Here is a 10,801-nt window from a genome sequence, read left to right as displayed (position 1 = left end):
TAAAAGTACAAATATTTTTTACAAACATCTTTTAAGTAAGTTGAAGGAGGATTTTATTCTAGATTGTAGAAATTGAAACTGATTTGCTAAACCAAGGTTTTTTTTTCTTTATTTGTGGATTCTTTTGTCTTTTTTTTTTTTGTCTTTGAATCAGGGTTTCTAACTCCAAAAGTTACCTGAACTTTGTTAAGAAAGATCACTTTAAAGAATTTTTTGTGAAATTCCTGACAGGTACTTTAAGCAAACTCAGCGCTCAGCTCTTGTAGATATGAAGCATACTTACGATAAGTTGAGGTCTCATTGACCCAATGGAAAACTACAGATTGATACTTCTTTTGTTGAACAGCCGGTGATTTCATTAATTTCATTGACATTAATTCTGAGTGAAATTTATGAAGGCCACAAAGTAGTTAGTGAACCACATGAAATGTCAGCATGTCCACTTTGGACTCCAAGATCTACATTTCTTTTCCACAACTCCCACCCTTACTGTTTGCTTTGCCAGATGGCTTTTTTTTTCTAATCTAATTTATAATGCTTCAACATTTAACCGTGACCTTACCAGAGCTACATTCCTGACAGCCCTAGAAGGCCTCTCTGATTCTACTGAGCACCAGGGGTGTTTCACTGTGGACATTTGTTCTCTATGTAGGCACCACACTCACACACACACACCCCACATACCACATACCACACAGACCACACAACACACATGCATATCCCACACCACATACATAATGTCTCAAAGGCAGCATCTACAAAACCACTTTCCTATGTTTAATACCAGATGGATTCTTTTACGCTTCATAATCATACTGAGCAATTCTTTTCCTCCCTATGGTCTATTTTTCTGTTTTAATAAACAGCATCCCATCTCACTCCTGCTACATTGGCATAGTGTATCTTTCTGGCCCCAGTGCTGTGTGCTAGGTAAGTTCATCGAAGCTAAGAAGACCTAGCTGTTGCCAGAAAGGCACACTGATTTTCTTCAGCTGGATTTAGGGTTCTGAGTTGTAATCCTGGAGTTGCTGGAAGGGATCGCCTATTTGAAAATGGAGCCAAGCCCTAGCTGGTTTGGCTCAGTGCATAGAGTGTTGGCCTGCAGACGGAAAGGCCTTGGGTTTGATTCTGGTCAAGGGTACATGCCTGGGTTGCAGGCTTGATCCCCAAAAGGGGGCATGCAGGAGGCAGCCGGTCAATGATTCTCTCTCATCATTGATGTTTCTATCTCTCTCTCCCTTTCCCTTCCCCTCTGACATCAATAATAATACACTGAAAAAGACAAAAAGAGAGAGAGAGAACGGAGCCAACAAAGACGTGAGCAAGGCTGTGATGTGGTGTCCAGGCCTGGATCCCCTGCCAGCTTCTCCTCCCCACAGTTCCCACTTATGACCAGGAAGCTTTGTTTTCATTAATTTCAGTTGGATTTTCTGTGATTTGCAATCAGAAATGTCCTGACTAGTCAATGATTTTTAGAGAATATTAGTTTGTTATCTTTCTGAGATAGTTTGAATACATAGTATTCCTCTAGGGCTGACATATTAATTTGTGTGTTTATTAAACACCTTTTCCACCAGTAAAACACAGGCAAGAGGCATAAATTTAAATTACAGAATTTATAACTCAGAGTTTATTATGATGCCCTAATATTAATAATAAATAGGGATATTTTTGTTTTGATGAGTATAATTTTTTGGTTAGGAATTTTAGATATTTTGTCTAGATATAAAGATAAACATGTAGCCATGAATTAAAATATTAAAGGTAATATATATTTTAAGTTAGAAAGATGATTTATTAAAGAAAAGAATAGACAATTGCTACCCAACTATAAATTAACAAGTCGAATCTATGAACATAACAGGATAGCCAAAATATGAGAAAAGATAAATATTTTAATATACTTATTCTGTGAGAATTTTTAAAAAATATATTTTATTGATTTTTTACAGAGAGGAAGGGAGAGAGATAGAGAGTTAGAAACATCGATGAGAGAGAAATATTGATCAGCTGCCTCCTGCACACCCCCTCCTGGGGATGTGCCTGCAAACAAGGTACATGCCCTTGACCGGAATCGAACCTGGGACCTTTCAGTCCACAGGCCGACACTCTATCCACTGAGCCAAACCAGTCAGGGCTATTCTGTGAGAATTTTTAAAAAGAACAATAATTAAAATAAAGCACTACTGAGTATTTAAATCAATACCTAATATTATTACATGTGTACTTTCAGTACTCTGTGTGTATGGGTGTTTTATGTATAAATATTTTTTAATGAAAAAGAAACACTACAAATTATAAGTCTAAAAAACTTAACAATGCATCACGAAAAGACCACAAATCAGAAAAACTTCACAATATATTTTATTAACCAATTGTTTGACATATCTCTATAGCACTTTCTTATGTTTTTTGATAACATACTTTTTAAGTGACTCTCTCTATTACACAGGTTTTATAAGAGAATTTTTCTTAAAGAGAATATAAAGATAAATAACTCTTTCCTCTAGCACAGTTGGCAGATTTTTAAAAAGTTTTTAAAATTTTATTATTCAATAAAAGTTGACATTCAATATTATTTTGTTTTAGTTTCAGGTGTACAGCATAGACGTTAGAGAATCATATACTTTACAGAGTAATTCCCCAATATTTTAAGTATTCACCATACATAGTTATTACAATATTATTGATTATATTACCTACACATTTTTTCCATTTCACAATTTGTTATTGGTAATATCATGTAAATCTTAACAATTATTGCCAAATTTGGGAAAACTACCAAGTTTCTTTCTCATATGAGTGTAAGATTTTAGGACATTTCAAACTTTTTTGCAAAGTAACTACTCTTAAATACTTTTGGAATTGTCAACAAACAATTTGTCCTTGATGGTCTTCTTGTGGTGGTGTCTTATGAACTGTGGATCATTTTCACTGACATCATAGCCGAATGCCTTAAAATAGTCCCTTCAGGTACCCAAAACAATGTGTGATGGGGGACCCATTTGTCAGCGGAGGAAGTCCAGGCTCTGAGGTCGGCCTTCCTTCCCAGAGCTGGACAATCCTACGGAAAATCAAAGGAAATATAATGCCTGAGCTGAATCGTTGACAGATCTTCCCCATGCAAAACCATCCTAGAGGGAGCCCAGTGTCTGTGCTGCTGCAGCCCATCCATAGAGGTGATGTGTGTCAGCAAGGACACTGTAGGGAATCAAGGAGGAGTTGCAGGTGGAGGAAGCAGTAGGTCGGCCCAGGGACCCCTTGTGTTTAAGGGAGAATACCCATGAGCTGGGGAATACATCAACCCACCTGCTAGTGGTGGTGAGCAATTTGCACTGCAAAACTATCAGAAAGCAGGCAGGGGAAAATGAGAGGATAGAGCATTTCTGACCATGTAAGCCACTTTTGTTTCTTTTGTCTTTGATTCAGACATTTGTTCATCCCCTCCCTTAAAAGATCAATTTGTTTAAGGTGAAGTTTCCATGTTCGTGTTAGAGAAAGCATAGCACATACTTAAATAAACAATAGTCTCCTATTAGAGCGCCCATTGCCCAATATGGAGAATATTAAAGTGACTTTAGAATACTTTTCTGGAAAATATCCTGGGCTCTCCCTTCATTGGTGTGGGCCCCACACCTCTCTGTAAAGCTGCTGGGGAGTGACCACCATTTTAGGGCAGCACGCCTCTACAAGGGCCATCAGTGCGTCTTCGTGGCTCTAGTGGATTTCTGAGGTGAGGAATATAAGTATCTGCAAAGAGTGGCCCTCGGGTATTAGCAGTGCCTGAATGTCAGCACTACCAGCAGGGGCTCCTGCAGCATGAGCACCTTGTTGAACGCGTGGTGCACCACAATGTCCTGTTCTACCAGATTATTCTTTTTAGGAAACAATCACAGGGCAGCCAGATGTGTCTAAGCAGGTATAGTGCAGCTTATCTGGGGCACGTCTGATTTCTTAGGGGCTGTCAATTTGGATGTTCTTGGCTCCTCAGGGCAAGATGATCTTCACAGCCAGGGAATCTATCACTTGTTCATCAAACATGTGGTCCACAAACCTCATCTTCAGTGCATATTATAGAGGTTTGGTCTCTCAAATTATAGAAATACTTATAACTTGGGAGGTTATAGCCAATGATGTAATGGGTCTTCCACCCTCCAAAAAGAGGGAAACAAGGCCGGATCTCCATTTCTATGGAATCATCCAAATTAAGGAGGTGGCTGGTGGAAATATAGCCAGTCTTATTCCGGTAATAAACATCTTGGGCAGCAATAGGAAGGATGGTCTTTAGAGAATGAATTATCTGGGTTCTCTGGTAATTATAGCATGACAAAGGCCCCATAAGCACAACCCTGTGTGCTCCAAGTCCACATTGTCTTCCACAGCAATATTACCCCATTGAGAGACCTCAATGATTTGGGTCATGCTAGTGATAGTAAGGAAAGGACTGTTCTCATAATGTACGTTAAAAGTATCCTGACTATAGGTAGGGACATTTCACAGATGTCCATAATCTAGGAAGTACTCAGATCGCATGGGGTTCTCCAACTTGGTATAGCTCTCCACATTTTGAGAGGCAAGCTTCACATGCATAGTTTGTGTCTATTGGATAGAAAGAGTAGAAATAATGGTTGCCCTCAAACACCACAAATTATTTCTCTGAGTGACCTGAGATGGATATGGTTGAAGTACATGGGTATAGAGACTGTTTCCAAAATGACTGAAATCTTCATCACAGGATTGAGAGCAACTGGTTGCTTGACCATGAAGAGTCCGGTTTCTCATACTTGCAGATTGTTCTCTTCCTCATCTTCTCCCTTCACATGCACGCTGAGGTGATCCAGCCAGGCCTTAGCTCCAGCTCCAAGGCCAGAAGGAAGGAGATGGCTCGGGAAATGGAACTGCCCCCCGGGTAGGCCAGGACCACATTGACTGTCACTTGGCCAGGTGGCTGCTCATGTTCACTGTGCGCTTCACGACCTCATTGACCAATGGTGGTGCATCAGAAGAGGCGTTGCCTGGTGCTGAGGCCCAGGCCCAGAGCAGAAGGAGCAAAAGCAGCCGGGAGGTAGGGACTCTCCATGACAGGGACTGAGCTGAGCTGCCAGGTATTTTCTTTTTTATTTTTGAATTACAGTTGACATACAATATTATATTAGTTTCTGGTATACAACATAGTAATTAGACATCTATATAACTTACAAAGTGATCACCCTCATAAGTGTAGAGGTACTAAACATAGTTATTACAATATTATTGACTACATTTCCTATGCTGTACTTTACAGAGGATGGGTGTTTTAATCATTTTGTAGACGAAGCCATAATATTAAGGGAAACATCCCTTGTCCTTCAGTGTAACATAAAACTGTAGAAGGTTGCTACTGAGCAACTGAAACAGAAGCGCCCCTGCACGTCATGTTGTCATAGCATAGGTGCTATTTAGAGCCAGGAAAAGTGAAGCTCAGTTACCACACAAAAGACCTCCCCAATTGTGTATTGCTGATTTCCTCACATTGTGGGCCTCCAGGATCTGCTGGCAAACGTGGGGGTGAGTCAGGCTTGAGCCGCTGATTCCAGGGCCTAGATAAGGCATCTGGAAATCTCTCCACGAGCCCACAGAAATGGTCACCCACTTTATCAAGGTTGCTTAGGGTGGTGTCAAGGGCATAGTCCTGCTGGGCCCTGTGGCGCCTATGTGAAGGCAGGTTTGGGCCATTGTATCTGCACAGTCCAACACCCAGGCCGTGTGCTGGAGGGTGAAAGAGCTCAGCTTCAGGAAAGAGGTTTATCCACAGAGGGAAAAACGCAAGGCAATTCCCAGCACTGAGGAGGAACTAATAAATTTTCTGTGTATGAATTCCTTCAAAGCAGCCTTAAAGATATATCCCCAAAGGTTACAACCCAGACAACACTATTATTTCCCTTTGAAATATGCAAGTAGCGAATAAATGAACCAACCAACTCAGCGAGCCAGTGGCATGAATCTGTTGCCTGATTGGTTCCGCCTGACCTCTTTGTGAATTCTCCCCTCAGGTGTTCTCCTTGCCTGAGGTCCAGTTGATGGAGACCCAATGCCTACTGGTCAACTGAAATGGTCACAGGCACCTTCAAATCCACTCCAAAAATATACTTCTGCACCTCAGCTAGCCTCCTGACCTCTCTTTTCAGCCATCCCTCATTCCTTCAAGTCCAAAATGCCGAGCCATCTTCCATCTCTCACTTTTCTCTGTCCCATATCTAATAGTTTGTTTGTTTGTTTAAGTCATGGTAAAATATACAAAATATAAAATTTATCAATTTAACCATTTTTAAATGAACAGATTGGTGGTATTAAGTGTACTCACATTGTTGTGCAATCATCGCCACTATCCATCTCCAGAACTTTTGTCATCCCAAACTGAAACTCAATATCCATTAAACAATAGCTTCCTACTTCCTCTAGCCCAGTGGTTCTCAACCTTCCTAATGCCGCGACCCTTTAATACAGTTCCTCATGTTGTGGTGACCCCCAATTTCATTGTTACAAATTGAACATAATTAAAGCATAGTGGTTAATCACAAAAACAATAAGTAATTATATATGTATTTTCCGATGGACTTAGGCGACCCCTGTGAAAGGGTCGTTTGACCCCCAAAGGGGTCATGACCCACAGGTTGAGAACCACTTCTCTACCCTGGCAGCCTCTATTCTATTTTCTGTATTTATGAATTTAACTACTCTTGGTACCTCATATAAGCTGAATTGTGCAGTCCTTGTCCTTTTGTGTCTGGCTTATTTCACTTAGCATAATGTCTGCCAGGCTCATGCATGTTGCAGCATGTTAGAATTTTCTTCCTTTTTAAGGCTGAATGATATCTGTTGTATGTATATACTATATTTATTCATCCATTCATCTGCCGATGGATGTTTCTAATCATTTTTTAATCTTATTAATTACTAGTTTATCATTCCTCCATTACTCTAATTGATGCAGAATTTCCTACTTTGTCTCTTTGTCTTAAATTTCTTCTTTCCAATCTTCTCTATGCACCATCTGAATAATGTACCTAAAATTTCTAATAATTGTGCCATCGTTCCATGTATTCCAAATTCTTGCCTCTCAATGGCCTGAGCTCAACCAGCTCTTTAAACCTCATCTCATTTATTTTATTAGTAGTCCCATAGTCACCCTACTTATCAGGTCAAGAAACATGGGTTGGATGAGTAGTGTGTTTGGGGCACAGAATAAAACAGAAAGTCAGAAAGGTTCCAAAGGATGAGTCCACCCTAGTGACCTGGAACATGGCTTGAGAACTCTCTACCTCCGCCTCTCCCGTCCCCTCTTCATGACTATGCCACCCACCAGTTGTTCTCTGGTCTGTTCTTCATACCTCACTCTGTGGGCCTTGTCTCCCGGTGCAAGTGGGACTCTCACCCTGTCAGTTACTAGTTCCCATGTGGTTATGAGCTCACATTCTGGAGCTAGATGACCTATCCTCAGCCCCAGCTCTGATGCTCACTAGCTTGTGCTCTGGGGCAAATTACATCACTTTTATTACAGTATATTGTTATATTTGTTCTAATGTAGTATTATTGTCACTAACCTGGTACTGTGCCTAATTTATAAATTAAACTTTATTATAGGCATGCATGTATAGGAAAAACCATGGTATATATAGGTTTGGCACTATCCATGGTTACTTTGGGTCTTGGAAAATACCCCATGTAGATAATGGGGGACTACTGTATTATTGCAGTTACCTCTTTGTGATTACCCTTAACTGTAAATTTTAGCTTATGTATTAAGTTTCTGCTCTCTCTAAGGAGTCTTCAAATGTGCCTGGCACAGGAGTATATCGGTAACAGAAACACATCATCGCCCCTCTTCAGGAGCTCCTACTGCGTATTTCTGTTTCTGTCTAGAGCCCCATGATGATGACATCATACACTGCTCTTCCTCCCTCCCTCCCTTCCTTCCTTCTCTCTTTTTTCCCTCATTCTTCCCTCTTTCCTGCCTTTCTTCCAACATATACATATGGGGTGACTACCCTGTGCTGCACACTGCCCCAAATGCTAGGGACTCTGCAACAGACAACACACACATTCCTTCATCAAGTGCACTAATCAATGAAGAAGGCAGATTATACATGTGTAAGTGAATAAGTGATATGATTCAAGCAAGCAATAAATACTCTGGGAAAATCGAGAAGTATGACAGGAATGATGTGTGTTGCTTGACATAGTTCTGTCAGGGGCGTCCCCTTGGAAGGGACGTCACCTGAGCAAGACCTGAAGGAACGGAAGGTGTCAGTCCTGAGCAGACCTGCAGGAAGAGCAATCCAGGCAGAGAAACCATCCAAGAACCAGAATCAGGCCTGGGCTTGGGGTACTTGGGTGAAGCTTGTGAAACAGGGTGAAGGTGGTAGGAAGTGAAATCAGAGAGGTGGGTAGGAGATCATGGTCTTGTTGGTTCTTGAAATGTGTGGTTAGGGGTTTGTCCCAAGTGTAATGATAAGCCACTTCGAGAACAAGTGACATGATTAACTTGGCAAGCGACAGGACCCAGTGTGTCTGAGAAGAAGCAGAAAGACCAGGTGGCTGCCGCCGCATAGCAGGCATAGCAGGTGTTCAGTGAATGTCTGGCGAGCCAAGCATTTGCCGGTACTGACTGGGATGATGTAACTCTAACTGAGCATCCGCCTCTAGCTTATGCCTTTTAATGTTTAAAAATAAAATAAGAACTAAGTAGATATTGTGTTGTCTGAATTAGATTCCCCAAATCTTAATCTTGTACTACTTAGAAGAATGAATTGATTAAATTTCTAAGCTCAAAAAGAGACTATGTTGGGCAGTGGTGGTAGCAATAAAAAAATATTTAAAAAATTAAAAACATATTTCCTACAAGAAATTTTACATAGCAGAGATGGAAGAGACAAATTCAGTCCTTTCATCTCCCTCTGTTACAATATGTGTTGCTGTCATTTTAAATATCTCATGGGGTGAGTTTTTATTGTTTTTTAAAGGCAATTGTTTTCACATTTCAAACATCCTTCCATTAAGAATTTAAATTGTAATTTTTTTCTATTTTAAACTAACAAAGAGCCAGTGAGTGTATGCATATTCAATATAAGAAGTAATAAGAGAGAGCTGACTGGGGGACAAAAGGTTGTGACATAAATACTTTTTGAATTAATTTCTTAGATCTATTCCATTATGTTGGCTAATTTGAAAGGAATTCCCGCCTCATCTGTGAAATTATTCCTTTCAGGTATTTGTAGGTTACTAATCTTAATCTTTTACTCCTCTCCTGTTCCCTAATCCATGCCCCAAAGGAAAAAAGAATCATTGATTAGCCCAGCTAAACATCAAAAGAATGATCTTCCCCATAAATCACCCCTTTATTGCTTTGTTGATTTCTCCCAAACATCCCCATTTATCTACTGAAGTACCTATTCCTAAAGCCTTACACTTGTTGTTAGAAACTCTTCTTTGCTTTTCTGCTACAGATAATTGTCCAACTAGTGATGATTAGAAAATCAAGCATGGGAAACAGCACAGACCGTATCCAACCTGAGAAACTCAACCACATCTCACCTTGGGCATCAAACTGACTCAAACCCAAGGCTCTCAGGCCCTCACTTTTTTAGAAAGCACCTTCAGGTCCTGGTTATCGCACAGGTAATCGGTGTGCCTTTGTTGGTGTCTTCTTTTTTAGAAATGAAATTAATGTGACGATAACCTCCTCACCAGACCTGAGTATTGATTTCTGCTTCATTTTCTGATCCCTCTTCTAAGTTCTGAAAACACTCCCGAAGGGGGATATTGATCAGCAGGCTGCCTGTCACTTCCTTGGGCACAAAAGGAACAAGCCCCATCACCTCCATGCCCCAGAAGAGAGCTAAAGGTAAAGGGTCAGAGATGAAAGGCTTCTGATTAGTTCTTTGTAATCCGCCTCCCGGGAAGCTCTGAGCCTCTGTTTACACCTGTCCTTGGAGTTTAAGATGGAAAACTTTTACTCCCAGGCCCAGGCACGGATGGAGGTGAAGCAGAACCCTTATCTTTTTCAGTTTCTTATTGGGAGAGATGGATTGTTTGTTGTGAAGGCGGTTTGTCTTTTTAGGTGAAAAGCGTATGCTTCCGGGGCCTTTCATTTGTCGCCTACCCTGCCGGGACGCCATCTGCTATAGGAATCTCAAAGCTCTCAGGCCTTGACTACAGAACAGCCAAATTAACTTCCTCTGAGAAAAAACGGGCGCAGCCCCTGAGTGACTCCTTTCCCTCTCCTCAAGTTGCAGTGATGCCATTGATTTCATTGTTAAACCAGAGCAGAGAGGGTCAAGGGAGTTTCACGAAGTGAAGAGAAAGAATGCAAGAAAGAAGTCATTACTTACCCATGTTCACAGAATGCCTCAACCATCGCCTGGAGAACAAAAGTCTGCTAAGGTGGCCTTGGCTTAATCCATCCCCTTAGAGTTAAGTCAGTGACTAACCTTTAAAAACTGGTCATGTCATAAAATTCTGGTACTTCTTGTTACTCTTTGATATAGATTCTCTCCTTCCGGTCCCAGGTAATTGCTTTAAAGCAGGCATACATTTCTCATTTGATTCTGCCAATATCCTCATCTACTCTCCTTCCCCTTGCCATGTTCTAGTCACTTACTTCTCACTTATCAATAAGGAAAGTTATTTTCATGCAAATCTCCTAAATTGTGTCTAGTTTCTAGAGCTGTGTACATATGACTAGGTGCTATGTCCGAATAGCCACAAAGAAGGAAGGAATGTGCAGGGTTTAGTTTAATAATCAAAGTGACTCTTCATGCTT

The 10,801-nt window shown here is 40.8% G+C and overlaps 1 pseudogene; it reads right to left on the bottom strand.

Moving 5' to 3' along the window:
- Positions 1 to 3,773: 3,773 nt before the first annotated feature.
- LOC102772507 lies at positions 3,774 to 10,374 on the bottom strand (annotated as a pseudogene).
- Between the last annotated feature and the right edge of the window lie 427 nt (positions 10,375 to 10,801).

Source organism: Myotis davidii, unplaced genomic scaffold (genome assembly GCF_000327345.1).
Source record: "Myotis davidii unplaced genomic scaffold, ASM32734v1 scaffold1, whole genome shotgun sequence".
NCBI classification, from domain to species: domain Eukaryota; kingdom Metazoa; phylum Chordata; class Mammalia; order Chiroptera; family Vespertilionidae; genus Myotis; species Myotis davidii.
This window is presented reverse-complemented; position numbering and strand designations above follow the sequence as displayed.